Genomic DNA, 23,250 nt, shown 5'->3' on the forward strand with positions numbered 1-23,250 from the left:
TACCTCATCTCTACACTCTTTACATTTCCTCTTTTCTGCCTCCTTTAACCCTCTCCCTTTCCCATTCCCATTCTATCTCCACTCCTAATAGTGGTTATTTGGGCTATAGTCTGCTTCTTTCCTGTGGATTTTTAACTTCAGACCATCGCATGCTCCACCCTCTACCTTGATAGTCCCTTGTTTTACTACAGGAGCTAATTCTGTTTATTTACCCACATGGAAATTCAACAAGTAATTCAGCTTAATAAATACCTATTTATTGAGCTCTTACAATATGCTAGGCATTTTGGATACAGAGATAAAAAATAAAAATAAAAAACACCTGTTCTCTGTCTTCAGGGAGTTCACAGAAACCCAGAAGAAATCACCTTCTAACAATCCCTGACTGAAAATCTCTCCTTTTTCTTTCCCTTTTCTCATACACAAACCCAAGCCCCATGGGTAATTAAGGCGAATAGTACATTTTCACCAAGATGGTGCCCCTTGCAAATTTGAAAAGTTAGCAGAGGTGGCTCTGTATATAGTTCCAGAGGGTTTTCCTCCCTTTTGCACCTTTATATGGGTCTAAAGACCTGATGAATCAGAAGAATACTTCTTAGGGGCAGCTGGCCTGGATTTCCATCACTATCTGGTTTTCTCCCTCTTTTGATAACTCTCCTTCAGCTCATCTAATTCTTTTCCCCCCTCAGGATGGAAATGAACCTTAGGAAGCTATGAGCAAGGGGCGAGAAAGCACCTACCACCACCCAGCCACAAAAGCAGGCTGATACAGCAGGAGGAGCCAACTTGACCGTGTTCTGTTTCCTCTGAAGACACTGCTTCGGAGTCTAGACCCCTCAAAAGAAGCTTTCCCCATTTATCAGACACTCTCCATATACCATCTGTGGAGGAATAACCCAGGCCCATTTATGTCACCCAATCTGCCATAATGTCCTCAACCCATGACTCACAACTAGGTTTACCATGTCCTAAATATCTTAGTCTTCTCACCTTAGATTCTGGTCTGCCAAAGGAAAGTGTGTTTGCCATTCTCCCTGCTATCCACCCTCTGACATATTATTGTTATTCACCTATATAATTATTAGATATAAATTCAGGTAGAATTGGAAGATTCATACCTCAAAAAGCTACCTCAAACATCTGCATTTGTTTTTGCCAAACTCCACAGTTCTTTTAATACCACTAATCTGAAGAGAGGGCTTAAAGAGAGAAAAACCAATCTGGGATGGCAAAGAGATCAGGGAGGGGCTAGAAAAGAGTGGTAGCTCTGCCTACCTTCTCTCAACACTGAGAAGGAAACACATAGTATCTGGACACTGTTCAAGGTCCACTCCCTTGGAATTGTGTCACGCATTCCCCAGACATTGCATTTGGGCATTCCCATCAGGATCAAGACACAGTGGAGTAACTCATATAAAGAATGAGTTTTGAGTGAACTGGGAGAAACCTCTTTTCCTTATTTCATCTCACCTCCCATTCCTTTTCTTCCCCTCTCCAGTTCCAGACTTCTCTCCTATATTGCTGGGGTCTAATCAGGGCTACCGAGAGGGGATCTGTTTCCTTTCTTCCTCCCATTCCTTGATTCCTAAAACCAGCCTTTCCCACACTCAAGCCCTCCTCCTTTCACAACCCTTTTTTGTGGGGAGGGGGGGACCACAAATAATTTCAGGCATTATCTTTATGTTACACCCCAAGGAGAGCAACAAAGAAGGCAGCTGGCAGGAAAAGGTTCTACCTCTGTAGCTCCACTGGCCCTACCACATTCCCGGACAACAACAAGATGGAAGTAACGAATCCTGACCAAGTTCAGGCCTGCTTCTGTAAAAGTAAACACTTTCTCTAAGCTCAGAGGATTTATCTGAAATGCACAGTGGAAGTAAATTTTTCCTGAGGCCTGCAGCGCTTTAAAAACACCATAACCATGCTCTGTGAATTAGAGGGCCAAAATAGTTTTTGATAGAACACAAGAGCTTGGTTGTCACCTTTTCCTCAACTGTCTTATCTAACTTTCCACACGCCTGTCTGTTTTCTTAGGTTTGTTTTCTGCCCTCACCCCACTCTTTCTCCTGTTATTCCCCTCAGGAGAGCTGGGAGAGCCTACAAAGTGATTAAACTAGAAAGTGGATTCAGAAGAATGTCCCCATTCCCTTAGCCACAGGCACACAAGCACAGTACAGTCCCGCAGGAGGGGCAGCAAAGAGATGATCCCTAGTACTTCCTACCATTGCATTGTTCTACCTTGCTGGAAGCTTCCTCGCTTATCCACAGGAAGACCAGACACATCACTCAGAGCTCCCCACCAGAAGGTCTCTACTGCTGGCCCCTTCCAATACTTTCCTAACTTTAGAGGCCACCGGGTCCCTAACAGCAGCCAAACATAGGCACCTTAGACTCTAGCCTGCTGAGGGCCACCATGACCCTGCCCTCCCCCCTGCTTTGTTAAGCGTTATCTAGTCTGTCCATGTTCTCAGGCTCCATTTACAAGTCTGGACTCGAAGGTTTCTGAATGAAGCTACTCTTCACTATCTCCCCTGCCTGGCCACTTGTCTTCATTTCACGCAATGATCAAGGATTAACTAGGGGATCAGAGGGGAGAGTTGGAAACTCTGGAGAACTAGAGAAAACAAAGGGATGAGAAGCAGAAGTGTCTGCTTCCTGAAGCATTCCAAGAGAAAAGTTACAGAGGAGGTTCCTCTTGCTTGCTCATCCTCCCTAAGAATATACCTTGTATAGAGGAGCATGATGTAAATTATCATTAGTAAATTATCATCCCAAATCACCATCATGGCTCTCATTCCTCGAAAACTCATGGTGTCAGAAGAAACTGTCTTGGCCCAAAAGTTTCTGCCCCACAGTTATGCTGTAGCAGTGAGACCCATGGCCTCCCAGTAGGGGACCCGAATTCCCCTTGGGACTCCTGCCATGGGCGTGGACACACTAGGGCTACTTTAAGAGGTTTACCATTCCCCAGCTTTCTCCTCACCCCTTCCAGGAAGTTTCCTTTGAAGCAGATTTGCTCACATCAAACACACACTATTCTCATCCTTACACTAAAGCCGCCTTCAGTAACCTCAGTCACAGAGTGTCTTATCCTAAAGTCACTTGGAACGTGAGTTCTGCTAGCCACATTTCCCACATATTTGCACTGGAATGACATCCTGAGGCCCAAGCCACGTACCCATAAGTCTGGCAATGTCCAAGAAGAGTCCCGAATGTACCACTAGTCTCCAGAGCTCCTGAAGGCAGCCCCCTGCCTCGCCCTGTTCTTCCCATCTGCCTGCCCACCATTTTAGCAGCTACACAAATTCTTTTATTTATATATAATAACAGTAATAATGCATACTTTTAAACATTGAGTATGCTCATATATTCTTTGGGATTTACTCTGTATTATATTACACACTCTAAACCCATCTTCTCTGGGAAGAAATAACCCTTGTCTTTTGAGAAAATTCCTTTGATAGTGCTGGTATTTTTAGTATTCATTGTGTAAAAATGTGAACTGGATTCTGTATCCATTGGGAGGATGAGGATGTGTGGGTGTGAGGCAGTGGGGAACCTAGAACCATCCAAAGAAAAAAAGTAATGAAACATGAGCTTGGACAGCATTTTGTTCCAATGACCTGACAATGCTGCTCGGCCTTTCAGTAAAGCCTAACATCCCTCCCCACTCCTACAACAGCCCCTACAAAGTTTAGATAAGACTTTGCACCCTAACTAATCAACAAAGGGAGTCTAGGCTGGAGCACGGGACCCTAAAACAGAGGATGAAGGAGACAGAACTAAAACCTATAAAGATGAGCTTTATGGAAAGACTGGAAAGGGCCTCCCCCACCCATAAAAGACAAAGACACTTCTGTGGAGGAGACAGCTCCAGGAGCTGTCCATTTGTCACAAGACCAAGCTGAGAACAGGTTTAGAATCCAATAGAACCAAATATCTAATATCTAAGCTTAGGATCACAGCAGGTTACCAGCCAGTAAAAAGATCTCTTAACTCTTTCATATCTTCCTACTTTGTTGGTTTTCTTGTTTGGTTGGCTTTTTATTTTTCATTCTACTCTCAAAGTTCCTCTCGTAAAACTTCAGCCTTGCCATGCATGGGCTGCTATGGTGAAAGGGCTCTGCCCACTCCTATGGGAACAATGATGCTGCAGCTAACATGGCAATCCTGCCTGTTGGCACTTCTCATAAGAGGGGCTTTGGAGGAGGAATAGGGAGCTGTAGTCAGAGAAAGACGATAGTGCAAAAATTCTTTTCAAGGATGGGAAGTTTTATTTCCTGTAAGTCCCACCTGATGGAATTCCTGCCATCCTCAACTAGGAAAATAATTCACCCAAATATCAGTCCTGAGTGTTAAAAGCATTAAGTTCCAATTATGCCACAAGTAGAAGAAAGAATTGAAAGATAACCATCTCTATTTGTGACCTATGGGCAAACTTAGTGGTTTCATAATACAATTCATCAACTCTTTGACTTTCCTCCATCATAACATTCCCACTGGATTTTTATCATCTCGTCTATCCATTTCTGTCCACCTCCCTTAACACTCCTTCCTCTCCCAACAAGACTATTTCAGCAGATTTAGAGGATTTAGAGGTCTCATAAGCTCTTTGCTTCCTACTCCATGTTTTATCCCTGTCCTATCTGTCCCAATAATTGTCCATGTAGAGGGAAAGAGGGTAGCTGGCATGGTTTGTCTCCCAGAAATGCTCTAAATTGTTTGGAAACCAGTATAAGACCACCATCTCTGAATCACTGCAACTCTTTATAAACAAAAGAATCATTATTTAGCCAGTAGAGGCACCCAATGCAAGTTTACCTCAGAAAATATTATGGGTAAGAGCAGAGGGCTCTAAATTCTTTAGTGAGGAAGTAAATATCCCTTGAGAATGAGCATAATCTCTATGATGAAAGGCAAAAGACACACAGAGGATCTGTTACTGTTTCCGTGTATCTATCTCTGTGTATGAAATCAATTTGATTCAGTCTCTCCCCATTTCTGTTTCTCCTGTTCTTGCCTCTCCTCCCTCACGCCCTCTCCTTCATTTTACTGTAAGATACCTGACAGAGAACAGGCTTAGAAGGCTGAGAAGGGTGGGAAGTCAAGTCTCACAGATAAGCCACCTGCAAGACTAGGAGGGACAGAGGAAAGTACATGATTTGTGTGCTTATCCACCCTCCTCCCACAGGCTGTTTTTCCCTTCAGAGTAAGTCCTCTCTGCCTACCTGACTTCCCCGTCAGCTCCTCAAAATATCCTCATGGCCATAAGACCTGGCCACTACTTCCTGCTGATGTGAGGGAAAACCTTGGGTAAGATTTGTGAGGTCAGGGGTAATTAGCTTCTGGCCAGCCAACCATCCCCCTTCCTCCTGGACATGTCCTACATCTGGAGTAATCAACACAAGTTCAATCAATACTCAGGGAAGGCATTTGCCCTCCCACACTGAATCTCCAGTTTGCACCCTGTACTTACTCCCTACACATTCAGAAGGTTTAGCTGAAGTGCTATAGAATATAAAGGCCACTTTCTGAAGCCCCAGAAAACCTTGGGCTCGTTTCTAAATATCCTTCATGCTATATTAGGACCATCTAGTGAGGAGCAGTAGCAAGAGACCATAGATGAGCCTGAAGAAGAATCAGTTCAATGGCACTCCCTCACCCTCTCTGTATTCTCTAGAATATTCATTTGCCTCATTCATCTGTTCACTTCCTCTTCCTCTATCTCTGACTTAATTACCCTCACTGGCCTGTTGGATAGCCCTCTGAAAAGAGGGGAAGAATACCTTCCCATATTAGCAACAGTTGGCTTCAGGGCCCTGATTTGTGGCTGGGTCCTTCTTGCCCAGCCCAAACTTTCCTACCAGCTTCTTGCCTGGGTCTCTACTCCATTTATCAGAAAAGCATTTCTAGTCACTGGCCACATGCAAACCATCCAAGATAATCAAAAACTAGCCTTATTGTGAGTCTATGCTCTGCTCACCCGCCATCACAGTGCTCTACTAGATTCTCTGCTCCAGGGCCAATAACCCCTGTCATGACACTATGAGTCACCGCATTTGTGACCCAACTGCAATGCCACTATCTTGCCACATCCCAATATGATAAACACAGATTCTCCAGATCAGTTCATTCTACCTCTATCTGTTTAGTCCATGAGGGTAAAAAAAAAATGAGAGCAGCTTCAAGAAGCTAGCTGCCTAGATTTAGCTCTCACAAATATCACCTGCCCATGTCATCCAGATCTGAACCCCCATGGTAAGAACATCAGGAGCATCAGTAGGATTCTGAAAGGTTTATGTAAAATGGGTGTAAGTTGGTAAATGCGATGCTTTTTGAAATCTTGGGAAACTCTGATAACTTTATACATTCTGTTTTTTAATTGTTAAGAATCAGTGGAAATACAAATAGGGAAGACTTTGAAGACTTGGCAATTTCACTAGCTCATTTCAGGGCGGTGTCCTTAGCTCTCTCAACCCAGCCTCAGCACCTATTGTCTCTGGACTCAATCTTGCCTCAATCTTTCTTATCCTTGTCTTCTGTGTCTCCCATGTCTCTCTCCAGCCTATCTCCTCCCTACCCTTTTCTCTCACTGCCCACCCCCCACCCCAGGTATTGTGGACCAGTGCCCCTTAGCTTGGGTAAGCTAGTCCAAGTAACTTTACACTTTGTGAGCCTGTCAGTTCTCCACCCCTCAACAGATCCATATTGAGTCATTTGGGGACTCAAGGCATTCTTCACTCTTCCTTCAACATCTCTTTCTCTTAGCTTCCTCAGCACTGCGTACTCTATAGCGGCCAGCAAATGCCTTTGATTCAATGGCTTGATAAAGGGGAACACAGAAACTAGTGAGGTAGGAAAGGCCATGGAAAATTATATGACAGGGTTTCCGTTCCTCTGTTCAGAACCTTTATGAACTGTATGCACTATGAACAGTACTCCAAAGTAGTCATGAGCCTCCATTGATATACACTGCCCTTTGAAAAAATAAAACAGAAAAGAAAACATGGTTTCTTTAGCTCAGAACCTTTTAAAGGACTCTTTCCTTCTCAATCCTCAAATAACAGTGGTCTCTGAGTAAGTTGGAACTGGTGACAATGACGATGGGAATTTCCAGTGGAGTCTTAAATCTTACGCCTCAGGAGAGACAACTAGATGGGCTCTTTCCTAAAACCCACCCCATCAACCACACCAGTGCTTGATGCCTAAGATGACATAGCTCACCCAGGGCCTGCCTCACTGTACCTCCCCCTCTCACCTCACTTCTCACAGGACTCTTTTTAGATTTGGAAAGGATAATCGCTGGAATGTCCTGTTTTCCTAGTTCTCCCTTTTACTTCACTCAGCTCCTATCCTACTGTAACTATTAGACTCAGCAGCCCCTTCCTTCCCCGTCCTCCCAAGAGGAGCGATGATGATGGCAGCTAGCACATACTGAGTAACAACCATGTGTCAGGCATATGTTTGCTCAGCTTCTCTGGAACTCGAGCTCAGGTCCCTATAATACTCTTCCCTTTGTCATATTTTCTTAATTCCCTGCCTTATCCTTCTTCCATCTCTGACTTCCTTTTCTACAAAGTCATGTAATGACTCACTGCCATTCTCTCAGGGGACACAACTTCTCCGGCTGTGCTCTGAAAAGCATTTCTGTGCTTCAACCATCCCTACACATCCTAAGAAATCATCTCTTAGTCCAGGCCTCCCCTATCACCATCCTAGCCAGCCTGCAGATGCCTCTCCAGTGCCCATAGACAAAAACACCACAGCCGCTGCCTCGCCTGCCTGCCAGCCTGGCCCCCAGCCTCTAGGCTTTGAGAGTCCTCAGTAGTGACCCCATCATATCCCCCAGGAATGACCTCGGCATTTCAGTCTGAGAAAGCTGCGATAAACACCTTTAGCTCAGGCCCTCAGAGGGCTCCTGAGTCTTTTGTCCCCGTTTCTGCCCATGTTTCCTCCCCGGAGCCCACTCATTCTCCCCTCAACTTGTTACCAAATCAAGCCCCCTTTTCATTAAGTGGTTCATTCAGTATGACAGTCCCATATTCTCTGGAAGGATTAATTTTGTACTTGTAGACCCAAAATGTGTTCCTTCTACATAGGAGAAAACTGGTTTGCACCCTCTCCTACAACCATGCTGGATCTGGACTGGGAACAAGCCAAACTGATCTCACCAGAACCGTTACCCCAGGATCTCACGAGGAGAAAACCGGCTGGTCCCTGCCAGTTGGCTTTCCAGACTCATCATTCATTGGGCTACTGACCTGTCAATCACTTCTGCTGAGCCAATGAGCAGCACCGCTTCCAACGGCCGTTGGAGGGCCCGCCTACAGTTTCCTGGCTAGCTGAGCCTACGGAGAGGGCCCTGCTCCCCAGACCTTCTCCTCTAACCTCCGGATCCAATACATCACGGGCAGGTGGGCGTGCGGAGGATCGGTCCAGCCAGCCTAGACCCACGCGCAGTTCCTTAGGAGGAGGAAGGGGAAAGGCTTAGCACCATGTAAATGCTGAGGGTTAGAATGGGTGACGGCGCTAGGAAGACTAGTCTCTGCCCCACCCGCAGTTCCTGTGTGGCCTGGGGTCAGTTTCCCCCTCGTCCTGCTTCAAAAAGAGGAGGTTGATTCCTCGTAATCTCTCAACCCCCAACATCGTATCTCAAGAAAGGGAGAGCCCAGCCAGTTCATTGTGAACATCAGGAAAGGCGATGGGTCAGAGGAGAAGAAGCCGAGGGGGATGGAGGAGGGGTGCCCAGGCCTGGGGAGAGCTTTGGGGCCAGAACGGAGTGGGGACAGTTGCCTCCCAGAAGGGCCTCTGAGTGTGGACTCAAAAGAAACGCAGCCTTGTAGTCGTGCCGACTCGAACAGGAGGGGACTATAGAGATGTAAATGGAAGGGTCTCGACCCACCCTGTTCACAGGTTGTTTTGTTTCTTTCCTGTAGAAAGGGTCCTTTTGAAAAGTTCCATCTCACCACGTGTGAACTAAGATCGGCTCCCACAGTATTGAATGAGCCTTGAATTTGATGGCTTCTCAATCAACACCACGTGCAGAAGCTGACAATAACCGATGGACTTTTTCAGGGGATATCCACGCCATCCCTACAGCCTGGGGGAAAGGCAGAATAACTGGCCACAAAAGGTGAGTGTGGGTGAAGAGAGTGGAGCTCTGTCCCTCCCCTAGCCCTCCTCTCTCCTTTCCCCACACCCTTGTCTCCAGCCCTTCCCTCCACCCACCTGCTGACTCTGGCCCAGGCAACTTCCTTACCCAGAAATTCAGGGGGGTGGGAGGGTGACATGCTCAGAAAAGGGCTGTCCTCTGGCCCCAGCTCTGCTCCGTTGAGAAGTAATCACCTTCCAGAAACTGCTTTTCTGCAAGAGGGCACCAACCTGATTTAGAGGGACAGTCTGTAGTGAGTGGAGTTGGCAAAGCTGTTTCTCTGGCCCATGGGTGCCTGGGCCCCTGTGAGTGAGAGGCTGGCAGGTGAAGAGGTGCAGTAAGTTTGTCCCAACCCAAGTACCTGTCTCTGTTGTAGCTTCTTCCAAAAAGATGTCTACTTCTCAAACCATCAGCCACCCCCCCCCCAGCTGTTTCTCCCCTCTGTTTCATTCGTCTTGCTTTCGCTCTATTCTCCTTACTGTTATCTTTTTTTTTTTTTTTTTTATCCTGTTATCTTTCTCTCTGGTTTGACTTTTCTTTTCCCTTTTGTTTTCTGAGGCCAAGCAGAAGCCCGGAGAAGACGTAAGGATGGCGGTGATTGGAAGGAGGGCCATTGACCTGAGCACCCACTGTAGGAGGCAAGACCAGCCTCCCTGCCCTGGTGGGAGTGAATATGGCCCCTCCCCACACACTCAGACATCCCCTTGGTTCCTTCTTTGTTCTTCGGGCCTTCTACAGATGGACACCCCCACTGCAACCCAACATCCCCAGTGATGAGAACCACTGACCCCTGCCTCCCAGGTCCACCCCCGTGGGAGGCCCCTACAGAAGCAAAGCATAGTCACCTTAGACTCTGGCGTACTGAGCCAGGCCCTGATCCCACCTCACCTTCCTGACAACTTATTATTTAATTAAAAGATTAAATAATACTCACATATCTAAAGCATTATTTAAATATTTGCTTCATTCCCCCTTCTTCTCATTTTCCCCATTCTATCCTTCCCAGGACCGAAATGATAGGGAGAAGCTGCAAATGAAGGTAAAGCATCACTGTCCACTTCTCGGTAGAGGGCAGTGTGAACAGTGCTTCACTCATAGTCGTGGTGTTTGGGGACCCAAGTGCCCTCTCCCCCAGTGAGGAGAACGGTTTCCCTGAGCACCTTGCACCCAGGTGGGAGGGCATTCACCTTGCTCTATCAGGCGTCTTCAAACTACGGCCCGCGGGCCACATGCGGCCCGCAGAGGAGTCTGATCCGGCCCGCCAGGTTTTTTGGGCAGTGAGCGCAGCCGAGGTGTTACAGTAGGAATTAGTAGTTCATATAGTCCCGCCCTCCAGCTCTCTGAGGGACCGTGATCTGGCCCCCACTTTAAAAAGTTTGAGGACCCCTTCTTACCGGTCAATCTTTGCTACACAATGAGTCTATTGGCACATTGTGTGGCAAAGATTGACCGGTAAGAAGGATCTCTGTGGCAGGAGAAAGAAACGCGCGCTGGGGCAGCTGGAGGACCTGGGGAAGGCTGCCGCCAGAAAATTCCGCTGCAGTTGGGGCTGGCGTGATCCGCCAATGTGGAAGGGGATCCGCAGAGCTGCTAACAGAAGGGACCTCTAAAAACCAACCCGTAGCTGAACTGGGCGCAAAAAGACAGCCTAAAAATTTTAAAAGTGTGCTGCTGCTTAGACCCCAGGGGGAAAAAGACTGCACAGACTTTCGCACACTTACTCTGGCTCTTTTTTTCCCCTGATGAAATCCTTGTTTTTGATTACTAAACCCAATACATAGGATCACCCAATTGGGGACACTCTTAAGAGACTGCAGGGGGAAGTTGTTTTTGTGGAACCTGGGGATCAGAGCGGGGAATAACGATCAGAGAACCAGCTCTGGGGCAACTCTTTCCCCCAAAACCTGTATTAAGTGCCACAGGGAAAACAAAATCTAAACACTGGCTAGAGAGGACCTATAGACCCGGAGGTCAGTCCAGAAATACTGCCACCCAGGGGTTGAATCACAAATTGACCCTTGTGTAAGCACAAATAAAGGAGTATAAGAAATAAAGAAATACTGCCTGCTTGAAAATCAGGACTGTGGCCTACAACACTGAGGAGCAGTGTAATGCAGGGAACTTCAATATGGTCCTGACTAGGAAGCAGGCATGCCACAGAAGAGTAGAGGAAGTGAATGACCGTCACTACTGCACTTCTTTTTCTTCTTTTACTTAAGAAACTAAATTTTTCTTTTTACCTCACTTGATTTTACCTTTTTAATTATTACATTTTTATTTTCAATCAGTATTATTACTACTACTATTTTACTTTTTTTTTAAAAAAAAGTGTCATTTTCTCTTTATTTTACTTTGGGATGTGTTCTACATTCTATTTTCATCTTTCCTTTAGCATCATTTTACTCTATCTCACTTTACCTTTATGCCAACACTCCCTCACTTTTCTCCTTTTGTTGTCCTGTTTCTCTTACCCTATTCCTGCTTTAGATTTTTCCTTTCTTCTTTTTACCCCCGGTTAAAATTTCACCCTACTTATATATCTAGTTTCCAATCCCCTGCTCCAAACCTCTCTCTTCTCTTCACTATCCAAATTTTTTTCCTCTGTCCTTTTGTTATTGTTTACTTGATTGTTGATTATATGTGGAATGGGGGAGGGGGTGATGCTTGTGAGATTGTTTCGCACTTTTTTTTTTTTTCTGTTTTTGTTTCTTTGTTGCTTCTGTTTGCCCTCACTTGATATTAGTTGTTTGTAGTTTGCATTCATCTCTAGGTATTTGTTGCTGGTATTTGTTGGGATTAGTGGCTGTTCTAGTGGAGTTTTCTCCCCCTATAAATAGTTTTTTCCCCTCTCCTTTTTTTTTTTAAATATATTTTATTGATTTTTTTACAGAGAGGAAGGGAGAGGGATAGATAACTAGAAACAGCGATGAGAGAGAGATATCTATCAGCTGCCTCCTGCACACCCCCCACTGGGGATGTGCCTGCAACCAATGTACATGCCCTTTACCGGAATTGAACCTGGGACCTTTCAGTCCTCAGACCGACTCTCTATCTACTGAGCCAAACCAGTTTCAGCTCCTCTCTTCTTTCTTATTCTCTTTCTTTTCTCTCTTTTTTTTTTTTTCCTTTTCCCAATTTCATTTTTGCACTCTTTTTTTTTTTTTTAATCTTTCTTATTCTCTAATTCACCTTTCTCTGGTGGTCACCTATATTTGGGGTTATTAATATTGTGAAGGCATTTGCATTCAGTGCCTTGTGAGTTGTACCTTGTTGTGCTGTATTTTGTGCCTTTAAATCAATGTAGGAAAGAGAGAACTACATAACATTTTTTTCTTATTTTCTCTGAGCACACCAATCCATAACTAAAATTGTATATTTGTTTTATTTCTTATTGTCGTCTAGAAGTCCTTTGGGAGGTGGAATCTTGTCTTGAGCACCAATATACCCCATTGCCTAAAACACTGCCTGTCACTAAATAAGTCAACCATCGTGAGATACACTTTCACCATGTTTTCTTATTTAGTCTTCCTACAAACCTCGTGTGGTTTACATACAAGGAAAACGTTAAGAACAGAGAAGCAAAGTACAATGAGCAAGTGGCAGAGCCAGAATTAGAACTAATTCCAGAATACTTTCCACTTCGCTACCCTTCCCTCCCATGCAGCCGGCATGGGGCCTGTTTTGCAGAGAGAAGATAGTTCAAGGGCAGGGAACATCAAGAGCCAAGTCCCTGAGCCCAGGAAGTTTAAAATAGTTTGAGACTAAAGCAGGTATGGTCCTGGGAAGGAGAGGGTTGAAAGATGGAAAAAGCCAGAGACTGGCTTGGTGGCAGTTCAGCAGCTTGAGACCATTTTACAAGTATCCAAGCAACACACGGTCTCTCTTATTCCTTTCATAAATAGAAACTGAATACTTCCTGTGGGTTTCAAGTGATTCAGAACACCCCTAGAATGGGCAGTTCCTGTCCTTAATTGAACACCTACTGTGTGTTCCACATGGCTCAGGACCCATCTAGGCAAGGACATTCTCATCCTTATCCCCTTGGTGTCTGGGATACTGTGTCAAGCTGCCGGGTGTCTGGTTAGCAGGTTTACCTGCCCTGAGCAGAGACAGATGGGAGATTTCAGTCATCATTAAGGTTTATTGACCAGCACGGCTGGAATTTCCCAGAGAGAGGAATTAATCTCACTACCGACTGAGAGCAGACATCCTGCTGGGAGTAGTTACATAAATTCTGTTGCTCAAATTAATTAGGATTGTGATTCATTTGTTTAATGAGAAAAAAGAATCTGATGGTGGCAAGAAGCTGGCTGGCTGGACCTCATAGAATCCAGCCAATCCCAGGCGTCACTGCGGCAGGTGTGGGGACTAGCCTGGTCAGACAGAACAGAGATCTGATCAGGGAGAAAGAACGTGGTGAGTCAGGGGGATAACTGAGGCAGGGAGAGGCGGCCCATCAGAACACAGAGCCTGCTTAGAAGTGGGTCTGAGACGCTGCGGCCTCCCAACACCCGTGCCTCTCCAGCTCCCGAGCATGAAAGGATGTCTTGGCTTCATCCACAGCCCTCCACCTCCTCCTCTTCCTAGTTGTGGATAAAATGCCGTAGCACTACAGGATCGCATACAGCCATTTTCCCTCCAACCCCCCACAGTGCCAGGTTGTATTAAATGCAGGACGAAGAGTTCTTTCAGTAAAGCACAGACCTATTGCCTGAAGCATATAGAAACATCGGTATTTTCTCTTACTGCCACCTCCACTTAAAAAGAGAACCCTTCCTTCTACCCAAAAATACCCCTTCTGCCTGTTTAAGGTAAATCCCAAGCTCCACAGTATCCTTCACTCTTATCTGTGAGGCCCTCCTGGCCGGGGTCTTCCCTCGCATAAGACCTGAGTCTTGGCTGCAATAAATCAGGTGAGAGAGAGGATGGCTGCTGGGTAGGGTGGCAGCAGTGGGATGCAGAGAAGCAGAACTTCTGCACAACTCCAGGGAGCATCATCCACATTATAATCTAGGTGGTGGGTGCCCTTTGGGATAGAGTAGAAATGGCGTCCCTGGAGAAACGTGACCAGAGTCAAGAAATAGGTTGGGGTCAAAGGATTCGCTGATGGATTGAAAGAGGAAAAGAGAATGTGTAACTTTAGGACTTGGCCTTTCATGCCAACATCTACAGAATCCCTAAGGGGCCCAGTTTTTCTTTGTCGCTCACACACACACACAACTCTTCTTGTAACTAAACAAAACAGAAGGTGGGCACCACCAGACATTTCCTGAAGCAAGAACGTTGGCAAGAGCATGTGTCTGGCTGCCCAAGGAAGTTCATCCTCTTCCTAGACTAGGGCGAGAACCTTTGCCTGGGACTCATTAGTTATGTCTCACTTAGAGAAGCATAGAGGAGCACTGATCTGGGAACCTGAAGTCCAAAACCAGGGGATCTAGAACAGTCTTGTAAGTTCTCTCAGGCTCAGTTTCCTCCTTCATACAAGATGCCTACCTTCTGTTCTGGGGAGAATGCAGCTTCTGCTCTTGTATACCCAGATTATCTCCTCTTCCTGGGATAGAGATATCTTTTTAAACTGCAAGTCAGATTTTGTCACTTGTCAAATCCTCCAAAGGCTTTCTAACACATTCAGAATAGAAATAAAGTCTGTGCAATGGCTAAGGAGGCCCTGATGATCTAGCCTAGCCCTGCCTTCCCCGACTTCATCCTCTCTGACACCCCTCCCTGCTCTACTCCAGAGTTCCTTCTGATCCTTGACTACAACAAGCCAACCCCCTCTATAAGGCCTTTGCATTGACTGGTCCCTTTCTCTGGAATATTATTCCCCAGCTTTTCCATAAACAAACGCTATTTCTTTATCTGCTTAAATGTCATCTTCTCAGAGAGACCTTCCCTGACTACCCAATCTAAAGTTGTCCAGACTCTATCCATTACCCTGTCTTATTTTTTCATCAGAACACTTTTTATTTCTGGGCTCTTTATTATTTTGTCATCCATCTTTCCCATCTTGAACTTGAGGTCCAAAAGATCAGGGACCTTCCCTGTTACATCAGTCAGGGTCCCTTCAGGTAAACAAGAATTACACTAGATATTTCCACAGTGACAATTGAATAAAAGTTTATTTAAAATATACAAGAAGGGGAGAAATTTTTTTTTAAAAGAGGACTGAAGTAACTCAGAGGTAAGAAGTATAGGAAGCAGTGGGAATCTAGGACTCAGAGGAGGAGCCCACAGAGCTGAGACCCAGCCCTCTGACAGACCCCACCAAGCTGCTGCTCACTTCTGAGGATGCACAGGAGGTTGTTCAGGAGTGTTGAAAGGGGCTGGAGGCCAAAACCAGCTACTCAACTAGGAATGAAGGCCATTGCTGAGGCAACCCCAGGAGGATCCAGCTGGCAGAAAGGAAGGAGCAGGTTCCTACTTTCTCATCCTGCCTTCCAGTCTATCTCTGTAGCCACTGCTGGTGAAACAGGAAGTCCCACAGCAAAGAAGAAAGTAATTTGTAGCATCCCAACCCAGTTTCAGAAGCAGAGCATGAAAGGTGGATATGGTGCTGGGAGACAGCAGCTGAACAACTAGAGCACCTATCTGTACAATCCCTTAACCCATATAGTATGCAATCAATAAATCTTTATTGAATGGATGAATGAATGGTGTACCATGGATAGTGTTAGTAGCTAGGGGTACAAACATGAAAGACAGACTGTAACCTCAAGCTGCTCACACTCTAATGAGAGAAATAGACATCATTTATGGCTCAGGATAAGTATAATAAATAAATAAATAAGACCCACAAGATGGGGGAGGGGGTATAGAAGAGGAGCTCTCCTTATTGTGGGCACCAGCAAGGAGGAACTCCTGGAGGGGATTGTACTTCAGCTTGATGCTCAAGGGCAAAGAGGAATTGCCGAGGCACAGGGGGTTGCTGAGGGTCTGGATGGGAGGAAGCAGGGTACTGTAGGTTTGAAATAGCTTGTATAAAGGCAGATTGCTTAGAGGAGTGACTTGGGTAGCTTGTGATGACAGGAGCATCCATGCAAAGTGGTGGCAGTTTCATTCAAGTCCAGCTCAAGATCTCATGTGTTACTCTAAGGAGTTTGGGCTTTAGCCTCATGGCACAGGAGTGCCGGTCAAGGTTTCTGAACTGGAGAGTGACATGATATGACCTGAGAATTGTGAATTTGCAGGGATGAGAATGAAGACTGGAGGCCAATTAGGAAGCTGTTATAACAGACCTGGGCATAAGAATGAACACTTATCCAATTTTCCTGGGTGCAGTTTGCTGTACATAGGTTACACCTGAATAAAGGTAGGTTAAGACAAAAACTGAATAATAGGAATCTGAGCTACAACTCTTGGGTTGATGACTAGAGGAAAAGAAGAAAAATCTGCTGAGGAGCTTAGATCCCTTGGGCCTGAACTCTCTCTCAGATAATCCAAACTGTGGGCCCCAAGAGTCAGCCAGTTCCTTGAAGTTGGAAGGGAAGTTCAGAGGATCCCTCAGTGTGCCAGCAGGAAACAGACTCCATTCACATAGTTCAATTAAAGAGACTTTAATGAGGAGACAAGCATGATTAAAGAAACCAAGAAGGAGTGGGAAAAACTCTAAGCTACCCCCTGCCTAAAGGATTAAGGGAAGGAAGGAATGTAGCTGGAGCCCAATGAGGGCTGGGTCAGAGAGTAGGGCTGGGACAGAAAGTAGGGCTGCTGGCAGGAGCTGTGGCCAAGCAGAGGGCATTTCCACAACCCCTGCCACACAACAGAAAAATCATGGGAAGAAATACTCCAACCTTTCTCTCCTCCTGCCCTCCATCTCCTACCAGTCTCTCCCACTAACCAAACTGGAGCCAACTGGCAAGTGCACCCATTGATTCGTTTCACAGGGGTCACCATCAAAGAGAAGGGCAAAGAAGAGACATCCTTAGTCAGAGAGACAGATGGTGAGTAACAACCTGGTGGATTTTAATTTCTACCCCGTTGTCTTTCTTGGAAGTCTCAGAGAGAGGAGGCAACTTGCCCAAGGTCAGGTAGCAAGTTAGGACAAGGCCACTTAATCGTCTCCCTTGGGGGTCAAGGTTCACTGAGTACTGGGCCTGCACTGAAGGCAGCTAAATGGGGATCATCCTGGAGCTGCAGCTGCAAATCCACATTAACCAGAGGAAGGCAGCTGGGCAAGGGCAGCAGCGGGCAGGGCCAGGGAGGATAAGCACCCAAAGGCTGTCCATTCACTTGTCTCTTTGTGACCTACTGCCTGTCCCTGACCCCCATTTTTCCTTCTTGAGTCCTCCCCAAGCATGGGTACAGGAGCTCAGCCCCGGGATTGGAAGGGATAAGGGGAGGAGACCTGCTTCCCTGGTAGCCAGCCCTGCGCATCGATTCCCTAGAGCTGCTCACTGATCCAGCACAAGATGGCAAGATGCTTTAATTGAAGTCATTACAATAAATGATGCAGAAAACAACACCCTTAGCTTGCCAGGAGCGAGGGAAAGCTCTGGGAGCTCCAGTGGCAGCAACTGAGGTCACATCAGGTGGCTATGGTGGAAGAGGAACAAGACTGAGAAGTCAGATTGCCCTGGGTTCAAATTCTGATGTGGCCAGTTACAAGCTGTGTGACCTTAGTTAAGTACCTTTAAGTGTTCTTGTCCATAAAAATGGAGATGCTTTTGCCTGTTCACCAAGATCATTCATAACGCTGGGTCCTGCTTGCGTCTTCTGCCCCATCTTCTACTACCTCCTCTCTGACTACCTCCATTTCCTCCCACTTCTCCAAATGCAGTCACCCCAGAAGGTTGCTTTCCCTAACACACCACTCCTCATACTTTATTCAGACAACAATCTCTTCCTGAAATACCATTCCCACTTCTTCCCTGGGTAATTCTTACTCATTTTTCAAAATTCAGATCAAGGGTCACTTCCTCCAGGAAGACTTCCTTCCTCATCTCTCCTTCCCCTGAATGTTTTAGCACTTTCTAATTGTGATACCCATTTGACATTCAACACTCACTCACTGTTGTGCATAGCAATATTTTTTTCTCACCAGACTTGTCTTCTCATCTAGATAAAAAGCAAAATTTTATCTTTTCTTTCTTGTCCTTTCATGCCTAACATCATAATTCTATTGGGGGGGGAGAGTGACAAGGTAGAGTTATGGGCAGAGATTCAGAGCCCAGAGGTCGGCACAGAAAGAACACAACATGCACTGGAAGATGACAATCTACCCTGAGCTCCCTTCCCAGGTAATCAAGATGAAGCATACATCATATTTTCGCATCTTTAACATGAGCCACAGCTCTTCTGTGCCCAAGCTCAGATGGGTCTCTGCTCAACTTCCCAAACTAGTATCTGATTAAGTGACAGAGGACAGTGGACCCATATCATGAAGTTATAAAATTTTAGCATTACAAGAAACCTAATCATGTAACAAAAGTGATGTCCTGTTACCTCCAAGTCTAAGTCATATGAAATCTTGTAGCTTCTACTTGGGTGTCTTGGAACACCTCATCATGGAACGTTCACTCCCAGATCCCAGACACTGCACTGCACTGTGAGAAAGAAGCCCATGAGGAAGCCATGTCTAGGTATTCCCTTCCACAGTCCCAGCTGAGTACGCAGCTAACAGCACGAGAGTGTGCCATCTTAAACATCCAGCCCCATCAAGCCTTCAGATGATGTCAGTCCCAACTACTGTCTGATGCAACCACATGAGAGATGCCAAGAAAGAATACATCCCCCAGCTGAGTCAAATCAACCTACAAAATGTTTTACATTCCTTTAAAAAAATCTTTATAGGAATATAGAAATTTACTTCTAAGAAACTGAAGCTCAAAAATGCCATGTGATGGATCCAAGGTCACACAATGACTTAAAGGCAGAGCCAGGTGCATTTAACTCTTGTCACCCCATTGCCACCAACAGAGAAGATAAAGAGAAGTGGGCTGTCTGGAGCAGGAGTGGAGAGGGATAAAGGAAAAGAGCTGAATTTTGTAGAAAAGATCCCACGTTAATTCTGTTCAAAAAGAAAACTATTCCTTAAATGTATATGCTTCTTTTTAATTTTCAAAGAGTTCTCATACCTTCTAAGAGCATACAGAGTTAATTGTCCTGTATTTCAGCTTTGGGTTCATTTTATTTTTTCTTCTCCCTTGAGATAATTAGCCAGAAGCTTACCTGAGTACATTTGTCATGTCAAGAAGACAATGACTTCAAAGGAAGGAAGAGGGCCCAGAAAAGAAGGCCAAGTGACAAAACAAAACCTCCCAGAGAAATATTCACATTTCCCGAATGATCTGTCATGAAGAATGCATGCTCAGGCAGGAGGACCAAGGACAGAGTCAGAGCAAGAGTGACCGGTGGCCACAGCACCCAACAGCGCTCTGCGTACCTTGATCTGAACCAAACCCATACCCAGGGCAAAAGCAACACCCCTTTCCCATTCACTACAATCTATTTGACTACCACCAGCCCCCCCCCAAAAATTGGATTTGGCCCCTCAATTTAAGCAACATTAATTTTTGTTTGAAGGCCCATCCTTGCTCAATATACTACAATGAAGGATTCAGGAATGCTGCATTTCATTGTCAGGACAGAACCTAGCCATCTAGTCTTCATTATCACATGTGAGCTGGGGGGAAAGGTACTGACTTCACCTTTGGACAGTCCTCTGTTTGGTTGGTCTGGGCCCCATGGCCCCATAGTTCTTTATTTTGTAGCGTTATTGAGAGAAGCCACCATTTTGTGAGCATCATCTGTGATCCACACTGTATCCCAAGACCTTTATTTATTTTTTCTTGTGTTTCATCTTCTCAGAAACACTATGAGGGAAGTATTATTGCCTCATTTTAAAGATAAGAACATTTAGTCTCAGAAAAGAACACATTCCAAATAGCAGAACTGGAATTCAAACCTGGGCCTGGCTGATTCCAAAGACCTACCTACTTCTGTACACTGATTCTACCTGCTATGTATTGTCACAACGATGCTTGAAACAACCACAAATCCTCATGATATACAACAGGAAGCATTTATTGCTCATGCTTCTTGGATGATTAGCTAAACAGTTCTACTGATAATGGCTGGGCTCACCAACATGCCAAGGGTTTGGTTAGCCATTGAGTGATCTAAGCTGTCTCAGCTGGGACAACTGGGGTGACTCAGCTCTGCTGTACATGTCCCTCACCCTCCATTAGGCCAGCTGCTCATGTTCTCATGGCAAGAAAGAGGTACAAGAAAGAAGACAAACCAAATTGATTGCACAATACTTTTCAGTCTTTTGATTAGATCACATTTGCCATTACCCCATTGCCCAGGGCAACTGACATGGTTAAGCCCAGAGTCAGAGGAGGAGGACGTTGCAAAAGACATGGCAAAAGGTGTGGGTGTAGGGAAGGATAGAGATTTGGGACCACTTTTGCAATCTATTACACTGACCTTAGGCAAGCTATAACCCCCTCTTTGTGCATCCCTGTCTGCATTTTTTAAACTGGATCATATCTGCTTTGTAGGGTGCCTAAGAGCATTCAATAAGATAAGCTCTGTGAAACCCTGGCAAAGTCAAAAGTGTTCTTTCCACTGTTGTATTTTAAGTATACCAGCTTGGGGGTGTATGTTCACATGAATAGAGGTACATTAAAAATAAATAAATAAATAAATAAATAAATAAATAAATAACTCAGTTCCTATTTCTAGAATCCAGAAAGTTTGCACAAGTCTCATAGGTGAGATGGGCCAATCACTGAGATGACTGATAAACAAGAATTGTAGGAAGAGAATAAATCAAGGGGGGGAAAAACAATACCGAATTTTCCGGTTTATAAGACGACTTTTGAACCGGGGGAAAAAAGCCTGCTCAGATTGGCCAGAGTCAGAGAGGCGGTCTATTAAAAAAAGAACTGATGTTGCCTCGGAAGTAGGGGGTAGTCTTATACAGCGAATATAGGCCTAAACCTGTTTTAACTGTAAAATTAGGGGGTCGTCTTATACGCCAGAAAATACGGTAAGTAAGTGATGTAATTAAAGTTACTGTTGAAGAAACTATCAAGGAGAGAATGAGTCAGCGGCAGTGCAAGCGATGAATCAGGCACAATGTCATGTTTCTAGAATTCTTGTTTATTTCAAGAAAGCCTGATGTCCCAGTGAAAAGAGCACCTTGAGCCTGTAGCAGCAACATCTGGAAGGAAACACACTTGTAATTTTAATTTCTCCTCAGCACCACCATTCACAGCAGGGGCAGGGCCGAGAGCTGGGTGCAGAACAGGCTCCAGGAAGCCTCATGTGGGAGGGACCCGTCGCTGCAGCATTACTTCAGACATGTTCAAGGGGATTTTAAATTATTTTTGCAAAAGAACTCCCTGTACGATATGCCCTTTGATCATCAAAACAAGGCTGTGAATTTGACGCAGGACATTTTAATTGCTCTATTCAACAGATGAGGAAACTTTGCTTAAATGGCCCTCTACTTAGTGACAAGGCTAGAAGTAGAAGGCAGGTGCTCTCTCTCAAACTAACAGAGAATCTTAGTTCTTTTGTACTACTGATAACTGTGTCCAGGTTTTTCCTTCAATCTATAAGAGCATCGGACATTTATTGAATGCTCATAAGCATGACAGCTCACCACACACTTAGAGGTTGGTATGTGAAGGGTTCCATTTTACAAATAAGAGGACATTGGAGTTCAGACATTTAAGCTCCTCGCCAGATGTCACACTGCAGGTAAATTGTGAGCTGTGACTCACAAGTCTGTGTGAGCCCCACACCACGACCATAGTATTTTCTTTTTAATTGGACTTTTCAACTACACTGAAGCCTGGAGCATTAAAAGCAGTTCTGTGGGTAATTCTGCCCCCACGTCCACCTTCACCCCACACACACATATGCTTTTGCCTCGATTATTCAGGAAACATGTTTTCTGACCTGTATTTTCTACTTCACTGTGCCTACTAGTCCACTGCCTCCAACAGACACAACTCAAGGCAGAGGGGCAAGTGATATTGGTTTAGGAAACCTGAGCCTGTGACCCTGAGCTGCTGACAGAATGTCTGATATTTATAGCAACTGAGAGTCAAGTACCAAGGAAAGTGTGTTCTGAGTTGTTTCAGACGTCCTCAGGGGGGAAGAAAAACATCTCTCTGAAAAATTGCGTGGGATGCTTAACTGATGGAACATCAAACATGAAAGGACAATTCAATGGGTTTGCATCCGGTTAAAATGGTAATAATAAAGGATGGCCCGGCAGTTGCCCTGGATGACTTTCTCAAAACACTGAGAATACATCCACGGGAGAGGCCACATGACTAGTTGAATTTATAACTTGCTCTTCTATGTTCAACTATTTTATTTATGCATTTATTTATTTGATTTTGATTGTCTTAGTCCACAAAGCCGATTGTTTAACTGGAAAGACTATGGGAGACTAATTACATTAACAGCCAACATTTTTTATGCCTCCTCTTACCCCTTGAGAAGTATCCTCAACCCTGACTCTGGGCCTGGCCTTGTGACTTCCTGTGGCCAAAGGAACAGCAGCAAATTTGATACAAGTACAACCAAAAAAGCATGCCAGAGAGAGCCAAGTCATCCAGCCAAGGCCATTCTAGACCAGCCAGCCTCTGGGTGATTTGCCAGTGAGAATAGCCAGTCCTGGCCTAGATCAGCAAAACAACCCTTAGACCCAAAAGAAAGAACAGATTGTTGTTTAAAGCCACTGGGCTGATTTGCACAGCAATAGCTAACTGATACAGAGACTTACATTTAAAAAAAAAACACACACTATTAATCAGTCAACAAATATACATTGAGTGCCCTTGCTCAGTCCTGCTCTGGAAATACAAAAATGTTTAAAACTGGTCTCTACCTGCTTGGAGCTTTATATATACTTGTGGCAAGACAGACAAAGAAAAAATACCAGCAAGATCTACTTAAACCATGTGAAAATTATTTATACCCTACTTCCTCTCAAAGCAAAGTTCAATGCCATCTCCTCGCCAAGCTGAACTATTAACTTCTGCCTCCTCTGGATACTGCAGACCTTTATTTAAATGTCTCCATGATGCTTTCCGTGTTGCATTTGGGGTTGTAGTTGGATAAGAATAATTCATTTCTCC

The 23,250-nt window shown here is 45.1% G+C and overlaps 1 long non-coding RNA gene across 1 annotated transcript; it reads left to right on the forward strand.

Moving 5' to 3' along the window:
- The first annotated feature begins 8,797 nt into the window (after positions 1–8,797).
- LOC123651895 lies at positions 8,798–10,080 on the forward strand. The gene is made up of 2 exons (XR_006740878.1): positions 8,798–9,133; positions 9,710–10,080. It is a non-coding gene; the product is annotated as an uncharacterized LOC123651895 (long non-coding RNA).
- The last annotated feature ends 13,170 nt before the right edge of the window (positions 10,081–23,250 follow it).

This window comes from Pipistrellus kuhlii, unplaced genomic scaffold (genome assembly GCF_014108245.1).
Source record: "Pipistrellus kuhlii isolate mPipKuh1 unplaced genomic scaffold, mPipKuh1.p scaffold_m20_p_9, whole genome shotgun sequence".
In the NCBI taxonomy this organism is placed as follows: Eukaryota; Metazoa; Chordata; class Mammalia; order Chiroptera; family Vespertilionidae; genus Pipistrellus; species Pipistrellus kuhlii.